Raw genomic sequence first — 17558 nt, 5'->3', positions numbered from 1 at the left:
GTGGGCCCTGAATTATCATGGCTGTGGGTTTTAGATGAGGATACCATTCGTCAGGATTGATAGAGACTGCTGAAATCTCCGCTGTTTTTAACGCATTCAGTCCAGCACCCAACTTTATTTTAAATAAGCAGAAACAAAGCCAAAAGGAATTTTGCCTGAGAAGAATGAAAAAAGGCTTTGATGTGAACTTGGGCACAAGCAAATGTAAACACTCAGTAGATGTAACCAGCCGTTTTTTTTTCTGAATCTATTCAGTCATGACTGGTTCTACAACATCCCATATTGCTTTAAGTGGAAACCCACTTATCCGACCCTCAGTGACACTTACTGGATTTTTTTGGGAACAAGGAATATCCATAGTTACCTATTGGATGGAAAGGATCATGTATCCTTGGATATGTAGTCCCATATATATATCAGTCTTATCGGCTTTCGTTTGGGAGAGATCGACGTGTCCTTGTGAGAATACACAAATTCGTTGGTACAATGATGCCCCCGTTTGCATATGAAAGAATGTTCACTGACATTGAAGCTGTTAAGTCGGTTTTGAATCAGGTTGCCAATGACACTGCTGCAGCTCACATTGAGTGAAGTGATGAAATGGTTGCAATGCGGACTGTTGTGCTATAGAATTGAAAGACACGAGTCTTCATTTTGGTGGCTAAGTGTGGAGCGTGTGCTTTGATTGGAATGAAGTGTTGCACGTACATACCTGACACTTCAGAGAAGAGAACGAATTTGGTCACACGCAGGTCGAAAAACGTAAACGACAAACATAACTTTCCTTGTGAAACTGGGCAACTGGCTGGATGGGTTATTTGGTGTCACACATTATGCAAGGTCTAGTGTTTTTCTTCATTACTATCTTAATGTTCATTGTGATTTTACAATGTTTTAAATGCTGCTGTTGTTTAGCAGCAAATCCATAGTGGGTGCAGCAGCAGAGGCGTCGATCCTGGTGGACAAGGAACTGTCCGTATTACCAAGCGCTCCTCCAGCATATGCGAATATGTATTGTCTGACATCTACCTAAAGGACGACATGAGATAATATTGTTTTTTTCTTGGGATTTTTAGTATTAGTGAGGATTATGTTTTAAATGCAGTTATATAAAACTTATATAACATTAGCAGTGACTATCAAATTTAAGAAGGAAGACACCATGAACTAATCACCTCTTACATTTTAGGCTATTTTATTTACTGGCCTGGTATTGGGCTCGCCAATGGTCAGAAAGGGGGATGGATGTGGGGCACTCCTCATAGGCTCACACGATTTTTAAACATTAGACCAGTGATTCCCAAAGGGCGTGGCGCACCACACTGGTGCGGCGAGAGAGGATAGCAAGTATGGCGGGAAGATTCAAGGACAATCAAAGAAACATTTAAACATAGATAGATATTTTTCCAAACTGAGAGCAAGTGCATCAAGTGATGCTGAAGACGATCCGAGTCCACGTTGTGATCCAGAATCGCCGTTCGAACAGAGTGCTGAAGAAGAGTCGTTTAATTCTACACCAGTAGCAGGCCCAAGCAAACCTCCAAAAAATAAAGTTTGTCGACAATATATGGATAGCTATCTGAGTCTCGGTTTCACATGAACTGGCGATGAAAAAGCACCTTGGCGTATTTGTTTGATCTGTGGTGAGAAGCTTTCCAATTCCAATATGGTCTCAAGCAAGATGAAAATACATGTTTGTCAAAACATGGAAATCTGGCAAACAAGGATAGAACATAGAACAGAGAACAGTACCGCACAGAACAGGCCCTTCGGCCACGATGTTGTGCCGAGCTTTGTCTGAAACCCAGATCAAGCTATTTCCTCCCTATCACCCCGAAGTACTCCATGTGCCTATCCAATAGCTTCTGAAATGTTCCTAAAGTTTCTGACTCCACTATCCCTGCAGGCAGTCCATTCCACACCCCAACCACTCTCTGCGTAAAGAACCTCCCTCGGACATCCTTCCTATATCTCCCACCATGAACCCTATAGTTATGCCCCCTAGTTACCGCTCCATTCACCCGAGGAAATAGTCAATATTTTGAAAGGCTTTTGGAACAGCAGAAATGCCAACGATCATATTTCGAAAAACGAAAGACAGTCTCAGATAAGATGCAGATTGTATCTTAACTAGTGGCTGAATTGATTGCTCAACAGACAAAACCACATACAATAGCTGAAAAATTGATTCAGCCTGCCTGCAGCTTGATTGTGAAAACTTTGTTTGGTGATGATGCTGAGCGAGAAGTTATGGACATTCCTTATTCTGATAATACAATTCGCAGAAGAATAGTTGATATATCAGCTAATATTGAGGAGTGTGTTTCCGAAAGTATGAAGAATTCTAAATTCTCCATTCAATTTGATGAATCGACCGACATTAGTGGAAAAACACAGTTGCTTGCCTTTATCAGACTCATTCACAATGGCGAAATAATCACACAGTTTCTATTTTGCAAAGAACTTGAAAAACATACCAGAGGATAAGATATTTTCGAAACCTTGTCTGAGTGTTTGGAAAAAGTTGAGATTTAATGGGAATCTTGTATTGGAATTTGTACAGATGGAGCACCATGTATGACATGGAATGTGAGAGGCTTGGCAGCACTCATCAAACAGAACAATCCAGTTGTAATATCAACTCACTGTTTTTTACACAGAGAGGCATTAATCACCAAGACCCTTGTAGTTGATTTGAAGTTGGTTCTAGATCAGACTGTGTGCATTGTGAACTTCATCAAAGCAAAACCACTAATGGCGCGGTTATTTATTCAACTCTGCAAAGGCGTGCAATCAAAACATCAATGCCTAATTCTGCATTCGGAGGTTCGCTGGATGTCCAGCGGAAAAGTTTAAAATCAGATGTTGGAACTGAAGAACGAATTAAGAGAATTTTGGGAACAAGAATGAGCTGAAAAAGGGGCTGAGGAGAGCTAGGAGAGGACATGAGAAGTCCTTGGCGGGTCGGATCATGGAATACCCCAAGGTTTTTTACTCTTATGTGAGGAATAAAAGAATGACCAGGGTGAGGTTAGGGCCGGTCAAGGACAGTCGTGGGAACTTGCGTATGGAGTCAGTAGAGATAGGCGAGATGATGAATGAATACTTTTCTTCAGTGTTCACCAAGGAGAGGGGCCATGTTTTTGAGGAAGAGAAGGTGTTAAAGGCTAATAGGCTGGAGGAAATAGTTGTTTGGAGGGAGGATGTACTGGCAGTTTTGAATAAACGGAAGGTCGATGAGTCCCCTGGGCCTGATGAAATATATCCTAGGATTCTTTGGGAGGCAAGGGATGAGATTGCAGAGCCTTTGGCTTTGATCTTTGGTCCTCACTGTCCACGGGGATGGTGCCAGAGGACTGGAGAATGGTGAATGTTGTTCCTCTGTTTAAGAAAGGGAACAGAAATGACCCTGGTAATTATAGACCGGTTAGTCTTACTTCGGTGGTTGGTAAATTGATGGAAAAGGTCCTTAGGGATGGGATTTACGACCATTTAGAAAGATGCAGATTAATCCGGGATAGTCAGCACGGATTGCTGAAGGGCAAGTCGTGCCTCACAAATTTGATTGAATTTTTTGAGGAGGTCACTAAGTGTGTTGATGAAGGTAGGGCAGTTGATGTCATATACATGGATTTTAGTAAGGCGTTTGAAAAGGTCCCCCATGGTCGGCTTATGAGGAAAGTAAGGAGGTGTGGGATAGAGGGAAAGTTGGCCGATTGGATTGGTAACTGGCTATCTGCTCGAAGACAGAGGGTGGTGGTGGATGGAAAATTTTCGGACTGGAGGCGGGTTGCTAGCGGAGTGCCACAGGGATCAGTGCTTGGTCCTCTGCTCTTTGTGATTTTTATTAATGACTTAGAGGAGGGGGCTGAAGGGTGGATCAGTAAATTTACTGATGACACCAAGATTGGTGGAGTAGTGGATGAGGTGGAGGGCTGTTGTAGGCTGCAAAGAGACATAGATAGGATGCAAAGATGGGCTGAAAAATGGCAAATGGAGTTTAACCCTGATAAATCTGAGGTGATTCATTTTGGTGGAACTAATTTAAATGTGGATTACAGTCTCAAAGGTAGAGTTCTGAAGACTCTGGAGGAACAGAGAGATCTTGGGTCCATATCCACAGATCTCTAAAGGTTGCCACTCAAGTGGATAGAGCTGTGAAGAAGGCCTATAGTGTGTTAGCTTTTATTAACAGGGGTTGGAGTTTAAGAGCCGTGGGGTTATGCTGCAACTGTACAGGACCTTGGTGAGACCACATTTGGAATATTGTGTGCAGTTCTGGTCACCTCACTATAAGAAGGATGTGGAAGCGCTGGAAAGAGTGCAGAGGAGATTTACCAGGATGCTGCCTGGTTTGGAGGGTAGGTCTTATGGGGAAACGTTGAGGGAGCTAGGGCTGTTCTCTCTGGAGCGGAGGAGGCTGAGGGGAGACTTAATAGAGGTTTATAAAATGATGAAGGGGAAAGATAGAGTGAACGTTCAAAGACTATTTCCGAGGGTGAATGGAGCGGTACCGAGGGGGCATAACTATAGGATTCATGTTGGGAGATATAGGAAGGATATCAGAGGTAGGTTCTTTACGCAGAGAGTGGTTGGGGTGTGGAGTGGACTGCCTGCAGTGATCGTGGAGTCAGACACTTTAGGATCATTTAAGCGGTTATTGGATAGGCACATGGAGCACACCAGGATGGTGGGGAGTGGGATAGCTTGATCTTGGTTTCAGATAATGCTCGGCACAACATCGTGAGCCGAAGGGCCTGTTCTGTGCTGTTCTGTTCTATGTTCTGTGTCCTATGTTCTAGGTAGGGAACCCAATGCACCACCAACTGGATGACAATGACTGGTGTGCAAAGCTGGCATATTTGGCCTATATATTTTCCCAGTTGAATGTGTGCAATGCTAGGATGCAAGGCCGCGGTGACAATATCCTCACAACTACAGACAAACTAACTGCATTAAAAAAAAAACTTCAGCTCTGGCTCGGAAGAGCGATGCAACATAACCTCCAAATGTTCCCACTGGTAAAAAAGATTTAAAACAAGCAATGAATTGTACAGCCTCATACAGGAACATCTTGCAACACTGGTAGAAAAGATTGATCATTACGTCCCATCGTTGTCTACAGAATAATTCGACTCGGTTAGAGACACCTTTGCGAATTCCAGCTCTTCAGGTCTGACATTGGATGAGGCGGAGGAAATGCCCTGCATTTCGAGAGATCGCACCTTGAAAATGAAACACGGGAGTATGCCATTGGACTCATTTTGGATATACAACCAGAAACAATATCCACGCATCTCTTCAAGAGCATTAGCTATTCTTCACGACATATTGTTGTGAACAGGGATTATCAGTTCTGACAAATATCAAAGACCAGGAAAGAGAAAGGCTTATTTGTTTTGATGAGCAGATGAGAGATCGTTTGTCTCAAATTAGACCTAATATAAATGAGATTACCCGACAAAAACAAGCTCACACCTCTCATTGAGTTTGTATGCTTACTTAAGGTTACATATGTAAGAGGCTCGACTATAAGTACATTTTGGGAATGAATCATGTTTTTATGTAGCTGCATTGTCTTACACACTCTGGAAGTCCCATGATCATATTATAAAGTAGTTATGTTCTATGTTATGAATCAAGCACTGCGAGGAGTTGTTTTTTTAAAAATGTTTTTCTTATCAATAAAAAATTCGGTGTTGCGTGAGCAAATTTTCATTCCGAACGTGTGGCCCAGTGAAAAAATGTTTGGGAACCACTGGCTTACATTAACACTGCAATGAATGCACTGTGAAAATACCCTAGTTACCACACTCCGGCGCCTGTTCGGGTATACTGAGGGAGAATTGAGCATAGCCAATGCACCTAACAATAACGTCTTTCAGACCGGAGGATCAAACCACAGCACCCGGAGGAAACCCACTCAGACATGGGGGGAACGTGCAGACACCGCACAGACAGTGACCAAATCCAGGAGTCAAACCCGTGTCCCTGGCGCTGTGAGACAGCGGTGCTAACCACGTTGCCACTATGCCACCTCGACTTAAGAACAATTGGAAACTTCCACTTGGCAGAGGCGGGAAAAAGCAGCACGTCGACAGAGCAAATGACAACAAATTGTAGCATCGCTGAAAATTGCATTTGGAGCAAGTAGCTTGATGGATAGACTTACCAGGTACCCCAACAATCGCAAAGAATGAATAGAACACGTACTGAATAATGAAAAGTGCATATTCGAACCGATGTTTTAATAATGACACATCCTAATATGTAGAAACATACCAAATGTAAGACGAGAAACACTTGCCGTTTGAACAAACAAAGATCTAAGAACAAAACAGCACAGGAAACAGGCCCTTCGGCCCTCCAAGACTGTGCCGTTCCTTTGTCCAACTAGACCAATCGTTTGTATCCCTCCATTCCTCGGCTGCTCATGTGACTATCCACGTAAGTCTTTGGCGATGTCAGGGTGGCTGCCTCCACCACCCTACTCGGCAGCGCATTCCAGGCCCCCACCACCCTCTGTGTAAAAAACAACCCTCTAATATCTGAGTTATACTTCGCCCCTCTCACCTTGAGCCCGTGACCCCTCGTGACCGTCACTTCCGATCTGGGAAAATGCTTCCATCGTTCACCCTATTTATCCCCTTCATAATCTTGTACACCTCTGTTACATTTCCCCTCATTCTCCGTCTTTCCAGGGAGAACAAGCCCAGTTTACCCAATCTCTCATCATAGCAAAGAACCTCCATACCAGGCAACATCCTTGTATACCTTCTCTGCACTCTCTCTAACGCCTCCACGTATTTCTGGTAGTGCGGCGACCAGATCCGGATGCAGAACTCCAAATGTGGCCTAACCAGCGTTCTATACAGCTGCATCATCAGACTCCAGCTTTTACACTCTATACCCCGTCCTATAAAGGCAAGCATACCATATGCCTTCTTCACCACCTTCTCCACCTGTGTTGCCACCTTCAAGGATTTGTGGCTTGCACACCTTGGTCCCTCTGTCTTTCTATATTCTTGGTTACTCTGCCATTTATTGTATAACTCCTCCCTTCATTATTTCTTCCAAAATGCATCACCTCGCATTCATCCGGATTAAATTCTATCTGCCACCTCTCCGCCCAATTTTCCAGCCTATCTATATCCTGCTGTATTGCCCGACAATGCTCATCGCTATCCGCAAGTCCAGCCATCTTCGTGTCATCCGCAAATTTGCTGATAACACCAGTTACACCTTCTTCCAAATCATTTATATATCTCACAAATAGCAGAGGTCCCAGTACAGAGCCCTGCGGAACACCACTGGTCACAGACCTCCAGCCGGAAAAAGACCCTTCGACTGCTACACTCTGTCTCCTATGGCCAAGCCAGTTCTCCACCCATCATGCCACTTCTCCTTGTATCCCATGAGCCTTAACCTTCTTAACCAACCTGCAATGTGGGACTTTGTCAGATGCCTTACTGAAATCCAAATGGACGACATGCACGGCCCTTCCTTCGTCAACCGTTTTTGTCACTTCCTCAGAAAATTCCACCAAATTTGTAAGGCACGACCTCCCTCTTACAAAACCATGCTGTCTGTCACTAATGAGATTGTTCCGTTCTAAGTGCACATACATCCTGTCTCTAAGAATCCTCTTCAACAACTTCCCTACCATGGATGTCAAACTCACTGACCTATAATTTACCGGGTATCCGTGCTACCCTCCTTAAACAACGGGACCACATTCGCTATCCTCCAATCCTCAGGGACCTCACCTGTGTCCAAAGAAGCGACAAAGATTTCCATCAGAGGCCCAGCAATTTCATCTTTCGTCTCCCTGAGCAGTCGAGGATAGATGTCATCAGGTCCTGGGGCTTTGTCAGTTTTAATGTTCCCTAAAAAACCTAACACTTCCTCCCTTGTAATGGAGATTTTCTCTAAAATGTCAACACCTCCCTCCGAGACAATCCCGATTAACACGTCCCTCTCCTTCGTGAACACCAATGTAAAGTATTCATTTAGGATCTCCCCTATTCCCTTGGGTTCTAAGCATAATTCTCCTCCTTTTTCCCTAAGAGGTCCGATTTTCTCCCTGACAACTCTTTTGTTTCGAAAGTATGAATAGAATGCCTTAGGATCCTCCTTAATCCTGCCTGCCAAGAACATCTCGTGACCTCTTTTTGCCCTTCTAACTCCCCGTTTGAGTTCTTTCCTACTCTCTCTGTATTTCTCCAGAGCTCCATCTGTTTTCAGTTGCCTGGACGCCTCCCTTTTCATTTTACTCAGATCCTCAATTTCCCTGGTTATCCATGGCTCTCGAATCCTACCTTTCCTATCTTTCCTTTTCAAAGGCAGATGTCTATCCTGCAGACTTATCAATTGTTCCTTCAAAGACTCCCACATGCCAGACGTGGACTTACCCTCGAACATCCTCTCCCAATCAACGTCCACCAATTCCTGCCTAATCCGGCTATAGTTAGCCTTCCCCCAATTTAGCACCCTGCCCGTAGGACAGCACTCACCCTTGTCCATTACTATCCGAAAGTTAGCAGAGTTGTGCTCACTATTTGCCACATGTTCCCCGCATGCTCCATCAACCATCTGTATCATTTAGAAATCACAGCTGTCCTCGGCACTATTCATGACTCTGTCAAGCTTTTTGACGTCTGCAAACTTCCTAAGCGTGTCCCCACGTTCATGTCCACATCGTTAATATGTAACACAAACAGTGAGGGGTCGCAAAACCGAGCACTGTGGAACAGCACTGGAAACATATTTTCAGTTGCAATGGCATCGAACGAACATTACCCTTCGTTTCCTGTCTTTAAGCCAACTTTTTATCCAATTTGCCACATTACACTGCATCCCATTGGTTTTTACTCCTTTGACCAATCTGCCATGTTGGACCTTGTGAAACGCCTTGCTAAATTCCATGTACACAACATCCACTGCACTATCTTCATCAATGCTTCTTGTCACGTCCTCAAAGATTTCAATCAAATTCGTGAGGCATGATCTTCATTGAACAAATGCTCGTTGACCATCCGTGAGAAGTCCGTGCTTTTCTACATGAAAGTTAATCCGATCTCTCAGGATTGGTTCTCATAATTTGCCCACCACTAATGTAAGACGCACTGGCCTATAGCTGTTTGGCATTTCCCTCGACGCCTTTTTAACAATGGAACTAAGTTTGCTATTCTGCAGCCCTCAGTTACCTCCTCGGTATCCAGTGAGGATTGGACAATCAATCTCAAATTAGTCAGTGGGGTGTTGTTCCGGCTGCGGAAGATGGACTGGATTTTCTGTGAGGTCGCCTAGTTGTAGGCGAATGCACTGAGCTGTAGGTGAGGCGGTGAGTGTATTCATCAGCTAAGAACGGCAGTTGTGTTGCTCTACCCTGGATGGAGGGGGTAATCTTGTGGCAGAGGGGAATCGTTTTGTCCCATGGATCTCTGAGAGGCTAGGAGACAGGTCACATGTTGAGTCTGGGGATGGGGTGTAGAGTGGGGCCCATGGGGAATGTTAGTCATTTCGGTGGTTAGGGGAGTTGCCGGGAGGTTGGGTGTTCACGGGGATGGTCAGTGGAAGGCTTGATTGGGAGGTGCTCTGGTGTGGTGTTGTCAGGTGGTGAATAAAGTGGTTGTTAGATTTTCAATGGATTTATTATTTGGCAGAGCTCAGTCAGATTGACTGTCGGGTAGGCAGTGGGGCATTCAGGTATTTGGAGTGTGGTCAGTGGGGGTGGTTTGCAATGGGACGTTCAGGTGGTCGGAAGAATCAGTGGAGAGAGATAGTGCTCAGTGGTGAATGGTGATCACTGGCATTTAGTCACCAGTGAGTTGACCTGGGCTAATTAAGTTTGTAGTCGTGAGGAAAGGGGGGAGGAGAGGTTAAACGAGGGGCTAATAAGAGCTCGCTTGGGAGCCTCTGGGTAGCCAGGAGTGGACTAGTGGAGGTCATAAGGAGGTCAAACTCAGAAGTGCTCTGCAAATCAGGCATTTATACTTGGGATCCCGTGGAAGGTTGGATGTGAGGCAGTTGACACAGGGCGAAGGAAACTGATGCTCTGTGGGCTTGGCCAGAGGGGATCAAGGGGGCAGTCAAGACGTTCAGAGGTCAAATGTGGAATTCCATCGATCATCATGGTGCTAAGACATGGTGCCGTGGGTTGCCAGTGGTTAGTAATATAGTGAGCGTGGGTTGTTCGAGAGGACAGTCGACGGTTCATCTGTGGTAAGTGCAGCTGGTCAGCGGACTGGGACGTTATTCGCTCCTGGCAGGTGGTCTGTGAATGGGATGATCACCAAGTTCTCGACAGATATCTCAGTATTATAGTTAGTTCGAAGTTTGAAGTGGTTTTAATTATTCCAAATTCCTCTCGGTGACGATTATTTTCAGACACTGAACCATTGGAAGGTTGTAATTTGCTTCACAGTATCTGATGGTTCCCATTACAGGGCAATGGCCCAATGTGACACAACATCCCGGGCAATCGGCACACAAGCGTTACCTGGGGAATTCTGCCGTGTGGCCAGTGCTGTCCCCCGGCATCTTTTGTGGAGATTCCAAGGTAGGATGCCTCAGGGTCCCGAAGGTATGAGCCCAAACTGAATGAACATAACTTAAAACATTGGTTCTGCTTTATGCAGGAATAATGTGTTGAATATTGGACCCACACTGAAGAAAGTACATAACTGGTTCGGAGAGGTGAAGAGAATTCTGATACAAATGGTATCAAAGATGAGGATCTTCAGTTACATGGCAAGGTATAGCAAAATGGAGAAGAGAGACTGAGGAATGTTTGAAGATATGTTTAAAGTACTGAGCAGTTTAGAGAAAGTATGGAGAAACTGCAACTATTGTTGGAAGAATTGAAAATCTTTGTGCTCAATTTCACCGGTATCTTCCAAAGAGAGCAAATATATTTGAAGGAAACAGGGTGTCAAGGAAGGCGGGATAGTTGGAAGAGAAAGATTGGTCCTCCACTGCCCGGCACAGATTCGCTGACGTTCTTCAGTGCTGTTAACCATTCAATAGGTCTATTGAACCATTCTGTAAAAAGACACAAAGGCTCATGTTTTCTTTGTTAGATCACTGTGATGGTTGTTAGCATATTCTCGGTTCCAGCCTTCTGATGTGGCTCTTGATTCTGGTTCCAGAAATTCCTGATTAATGGTTGGAGTGGTTTCAGCAGTTTATTGAACACACCCTGGGTAAGGATCAATTGCATATCATAGTCATAAATAAGACCTTCAGCCTGATCAGGGCAATCGCTGTACTCTTATTTAGAGTTGGATCTGAATGAAACGGTATATAATTTTAATTGAATTATTCTGATTAATCACTGATCAATTTTGACAAAGGTTTTCATTTTGTTGCCTGTTGATAGTGATTACATTTCCCCAGGCTCTTTTTGACCCACAGAGAAACAGTCTACACTTATTTGTTGTGATGTGTTTTTCTCATTTTATTACCAAGTGTGTAACGTCTTTATTATTGGACGATAAACATTCAAAGAGAGCAACGTTCAAAGAGCATTTTTGGTTTACTGGGTTCAGACATCAGAGGACAGGAAACACTGAGCTCTTCCGTTGAAATATCTTTGCTTTCAATCGCTAGATTTTCACACTCTATTTTGCCACAATTCTATCCGAGTAAATGCAATATATTATTATTGTTAATCCAATAATCTCGGTACCCAGGCTTCGATCATATTCTACCGCCCTGAACTTGTGCATTTTCCGGCATAGTTTATTTTCCCAGCAACAGTAGAGTGATGAGGATAATATCCTCGAGGTGGTCTCTCGTTGGTTATCCACTGGTTTCTTTGTTTACGGCCTTTACAGCCTGTTTACAGCTGTGATAAGAAATATAGCAACTAATTAGACTCAATGTTTGGTAATTGGCTCTGTCTGATGCGTTCATTTATTCAAATGGAATCACTCAATGTCTATCACATCAGAGAACAGATCCATCAAAGGGAGTGGTGGAGTCGTCGCAAGGGAGTTGGTGGGAGCCCTAAAAATTGAACTTATTGGCAATGCCGTGCAACACTGAGTAAAGGAACTCCGGCCAGTTATAGGGACATATTTGGGGTACCCCACATTTAGGATGCCACCACCCCCACACTCCAGGTCAGAGCTGACTTGCTCAGACGCAGGAGGTTATGATGAAACTTCATGAAACATCGGTTCGTTTTCAAGCAGGAGTATTGCCTCAAATAAAGGACACACACTTAAGAGAAGAAGTAACAGCTTCACAGAGGATGAAGATGAAAATGAAGAAAATCATACCAGGCATGAAGGGACACAGTTGCATCATGACGGTCGGCACATGTAGAAGAGGAGTTGACAGAAGATTCCATGTGCAGAGTAAGTTATCATTAGTGGGAGGATTGAGAAGATTTTGATCCCAGTTCATCGTGTTCTAACAGAAACGAAGAAGAATTGAACGAAAGGATGAGGGGCGACAGACATAAACGCTGGATAGAGGGACTGTTTGGATTGTTCTGACAGAGAGCTAAGACAGACACACTGACCCCGTTCGGCATTCTAAGCTATAAATGTGTAGAATTATTGCACCAAACGTCGAGATGGCTCAGATTATATATTTTAAAACATTATAATGGTGATCAGGGTATACTACTTCTGACCTTGTGCAGCCGCTCCGGATCCTGGTTCCAGAGAGTATGGATAAATTACTGTGGTTGATTCAACACACTCTGGGTAAGGATCAGATACACACCAGAGTCACAAACACGACCTTCAGCCTGATCAGCACAATCCCTCACCGCACCCTTCTCTTTTGAGAGTTGGGTCTGCATTACACAGTATCATTTTACTGAACTGTTTAAACAAATCATTCATCAATTTATACCAAGTCACTCAGTCTGTTTGCCTGCTAACAGAGAGTACCATCCCCAGGGTACTTCAGACCCAGTCCAAAGATGTGCCTTAGGTTGATTGGCCATGCTAAAATTGCCCCTTAGTGTCCTGAGATGCGTAGGTCAGAGGGATTAGCGGGTAAATATGTAGGAACATGGGGGTGGCGCCTGGGTGGGATTGTGGTCGGTGCAGAATCGATGGGCCGAATGGGCTCCTTCTGCACTGTAGGGTTTCTATGATTTCTATGATTTCTATGAAAGGCCGTCTGCAGTTGTTAGATTTTATTACCCACTGCATAACTATGCCTTACTGAACTGCAAAATTCAGAGAGAACGAGATTCAAAGAACATTCATCGTTTTTTTTTTTGCCCTTATTTTTGTAGAAGTATTTTTCTTAATTTTAAACTGAAAAGCGGAAGTGGGCTGCTCAGGAGTCTGGGAAGGGTTTTTTAAGCACGCGAAGTATAAAAGGTAGGCTGCAGTATACAGCGGGCAGCGTCGGGAGCAGGGACCAGAATGAGCAGGGAGCAGAGTGCGAGCTATAAGGGCTTTGGCTCACAGGGCTTCGGGGGACAGGGCGAGCAGGGGTGAGTTTTTTTCATTCTTATTTACTTTTCTCTGTGTAACTTGGTATAAAGAGGCAAATATGAGTCTGAAGACAGTGTGTTGTTCCCAGTGCAGGATGTGGGAGGTCCTGGAGGCACCTGGCCTCCTGGACATCCACATCTGTGAGGGATGTGTCGAGCTGCGGTTCCTGAGGGGCCGTGTTAAGGAGCTGGAAATGCAGCTCGAGGATCTCAGGCTGTTAAGGGAGAATGAGGAGGTGATAGACAAGAGCTATCATCAGGTGGTCACACCAGGGCCACGGGTGGAGGCCAAGTGGGTGACGGCCAGGAAGGGTGAAGTTCGGGTGATTGAGAGCACCCCAGTGGATGTGCCCCTACACAACAAGTACTCCTGCCTGAGTACTGCTGGGACGGACAGCCGGTCTGAGGGAAGCAGCAGTGGCCGTGTCTCCGGAGTGGAGTCCGGCCCTGTAACTCAGAGGGCTAAGGAAAAGAGGAGGAAGGCAGTTTTAATCGGGGACTCGACAGTAAGGGCCATACGCCTTCTGAACCACCTCTTGCACCTGCGGGGCCGATTTTAGAGTCCTATGGACCCGGACCCCAAGGTCCTTCTCATCCTCTACAGTACTAAGAGCCTTTCCCTTTATATTGTGCTCCTTCATCCCATTTGACCTGCCAAAATGGACCACTACGCATTTATCTGGGTTGAAGTCCATCTGCCACTTCTCCGTCCAGTCTTGCATCCTATCTATGTCCCTCTGTAACTTCTGACATCCCTCCAGACTATCCACAACCCCACCAACCTTCGTGTCGTCGGGAAACTTACCAACCCATCCCTCCACTTCCTCATCCAGGTCATTTACGAAAATGACAAACAGCAAGGGTCCCAGAACAGATCCCTGGGGCACACCACTGGTGACTGACCTCCATTTAGAAAAAGACCCATCTATACCCACTCTCTGCCTCCTTTGGGCAAGCCAGTTCTGGATCCACAGGGCAGCAGCCCCTTGAATCCCATGCCCTCTCACTGTTTCTAGAAGGCTCGCATGGGGGATCTTATCGAACGCCTTGCTAAAATCCATATAAACCACATCTACCGCTTTCCCTTCGTCAATGTGTTAAGTCACATTTTCAAAGAACTCCACCAGGCTCGTAAGGCACGATCTGCCTTTGACAAAGCCATGCTGAGTATTCTTGAGCATACAAACCTCTCTAAATGTTCATCAATCTTGTCCCTCAGGATCTTCTCCTTCAGCTTACCAACCACTGAGGTTATACTCACCGCTCGGTAATTTCCTGGGCTATCCCTGTTCCCCTTCTTGAAAATGGGGACCACAACCGCAGTCCTCCAATTCTCCGGCACCTCTCCCGTCTCCATCGACGACGCAAAGATCATCGCTCGAGGCTCTGCAATCTCTTCCCTCCCCTCCCACAGTAACCTTGAGGAAAAAGGTAACAGCTTTAAAGAGGGTGAATAAATGATTGATGAATATTATACTAGGGTGGAAGGACCTCAATTACATCGATAGGATCTGGAGAGGAAGAAGGGAGACTGAAAGAATTTTGCAAGTGATCTTCAAAGCAACGAACAATTTGAACATTAACTACAGAGATTCTTTTACCATTGTTGGAAGGATTCTGCAGATTTTTAATCCAATTTCACAAATGTCTTCAAACAGAAACGAATAAATATTGAAGGAAAGGAGGCAGGGCCACAGGGAAAAGGCATGGTCGTAGTTTTGGTTGGATTGTTCTTACAGAAAGCTGGTATAAACCGCTGAACTCCTTCAGCGACATCAGTTTTAAAGGCATCTGTTGAATAACTTCAGTAAAGTCGATATGGCTTAGGTGCTCTATGTTCAATATTGTCGTGATGGTTAAGATATTCCGGGGTCTTCCCTTGTGCAAATGCTACCGTTCGTGCTTCCTGATAAATTGGTGTAAGGAGTTGAACCCTTTATTCAACAGACCCTGGATTAAGATCAGTTGCACACCAGAGTCATAAACACGACCTTCAGCCTGATCAGTACAATCCCTCACCATGTTTTTCTCTCATTTAGTGCTGTGTCTGAATCACACACATCCTCATTTATATTAATTTATTCCGAAAATTCTCTGAGCGAGTTGAACAAAATCATTCATGTTGTGTGCCTGTTTACAGTGACTGCCCTCCGCGGATCTTTCAGACCCACAGAAAAACTGTCTGAAGTTGTTAGATTTGGTGTTTTCCTCATTTTATAACCCAGTGTATAATGTCGTTATTCTTTGACTATAAATGTTGAGGGAGAGCAAGGTGAAAAGAACATTGTCCCTTGTTTGGGTACGTACAGCAGAAGATAGGAAACACTGAGCTCCCCTGTTGAAAAAATAACATTTGTTTCAATCAGAGGATTTTTCATTCTATTTTGCTTCAATTTTATCTCAGCAAACGTAATGTATTTGCATCTTTGCTCCATTAATTTCGGTATCCAGGCATCTATGATATTATCCAGTTTATACAGCTTTGAATGTGTACAGTTTCCTTCATAGCTTACTTTCCATGATTGGAATGTCGTGGAGATGGTCTCTGTTAAGTTACATGCGATAATTCTGTTTACAATCTTCACTCTAAAAAGCAATGTGACTCATACTTAACTTCAATATTTTGTTATTAATCTTGTCTGCTGCTTACACTTTCTGGAATGAAATTACACAATGTCCATCCCACCAGAGGACAGATCGACCAGAGGTGGTGACAGAGACTTGGAAGGGATCAATCAAGATTGAACATCCCAGGAAATTAACCTGTAGTGTTGACTGAGAACCTCCAGCCCAGGTGAGGACACCTTTGGAGGACTCCGTAGTTTGGGTTCCCCTAAGTACAGACGTTGCTTTCTCAACCACAGGAATTCATAATCCCTCCAAACCTTACTTTCTCATAATGAGTTCTTTATCAATTACACACAAGGCCATTTTCAATTGATTTACTGAGTCAACCCTCTGATCATTTTAGGCCAAGGCATGAATGACGTCGGGGCAGGATTGGCACTGCTTTCCTTGGAGGGATGCTTGTTAGAGTGGTTGGAATGGCTTCAAATCAATTTGCCAGAGGGATGGGAGTCTATGTGACTATTCCAAGCTGGTGTAATCAAGAAAAAAAAGAAACTATAGCAAGGTGAATAAGAATGTTGATTGGCAGTGAAATCAAGCACCAGAGCCACATAGGGCACAGTAAAAATTTTAGGAATGGGACAAGAAACATTAAAAGGGCTTATCTTCAGATTTTATACCTGACTGCTCAGGGCATCCAAAATAAAATAGAAAAATAGTTGTGCTAATAGATGCCAATGGCTAATGCTATATTTTGTAATACAGAGCAATGGCTGCTGGGTTACCAAGAATGGGAAATAAGCATTGAGGAGTATTCGGTGTTTAAGAAGGGCCGACAGAAAGGAAGAGATAGTGGAGTTTCATTGTTGATTGAGTAAGTTATTGATATGTTCTTGAGGAAATATATTAGCACAGATGGAGGAATATAGATTGGGTAGATAGGAAAATACTTTTCACCTCAGAAGAGGGTTCAATAAAAAGGGAGGAAATATTTTACGTTAGGAAAAGGACATTCAGAGCCGTTTTGAGAAAAACGTTTTCACTCAGAGGGTGATGTTAATCTGGAAACTCACTGCTTGAAAGGGTGGTAAAGGCCAGCGAACTCTCACAGCATTTTGGCATCTGCACGAGCAGTTGCAACGCCATGGCAGAGGCGGCTACAAGCTAAGTGCTTGAAAATGGAATGAGATTAAATAGGTGCTTGATGGCCGGCAGCGACAAATTGGGCACAAGGGCTTCTTTTTATGTTGTAGAGCAACATGATTCTATTACTTAATAACCCGATCTCCAACCTTCTGCCCCGTTTAGCAAAGTCTTTTAATCAGCACTTCACAGGCAGTCAGCTGCTGACTCGCCGTAACAAAAAGACTGTTGCTCCCATCTGCTCGACAATGGAATCATAATGCGGTGCTACCTACAGTAAAACATTGCAAATCTAGGCCCGCGGAATGGCGCCGCTGTCTGGGTTTTACGATCTTAAATACATAAATCTCAAGGGCAAGGATCTCAGTTTTTAACTGCGGTTTGG

The sequence above is a fragment of the Mustelus asterias genome (assembly GCF_964213995.1).
Source record: "Mustelus asterias chromosome 26 unlocalized genomic scaffold, sMusAst1.hap1.1 SUPER_26_unloc_3, whole genome shotgun sequence".
Lineage (NCBI taxonomy): Eukaryota > Metazoa > Chordata > Chondrichthyes > Carcharhiniformes > Triakidae > Mustelus > Mustelus asterias.
Note: the sequence above shows the minus strand (reverse complement) of the source record.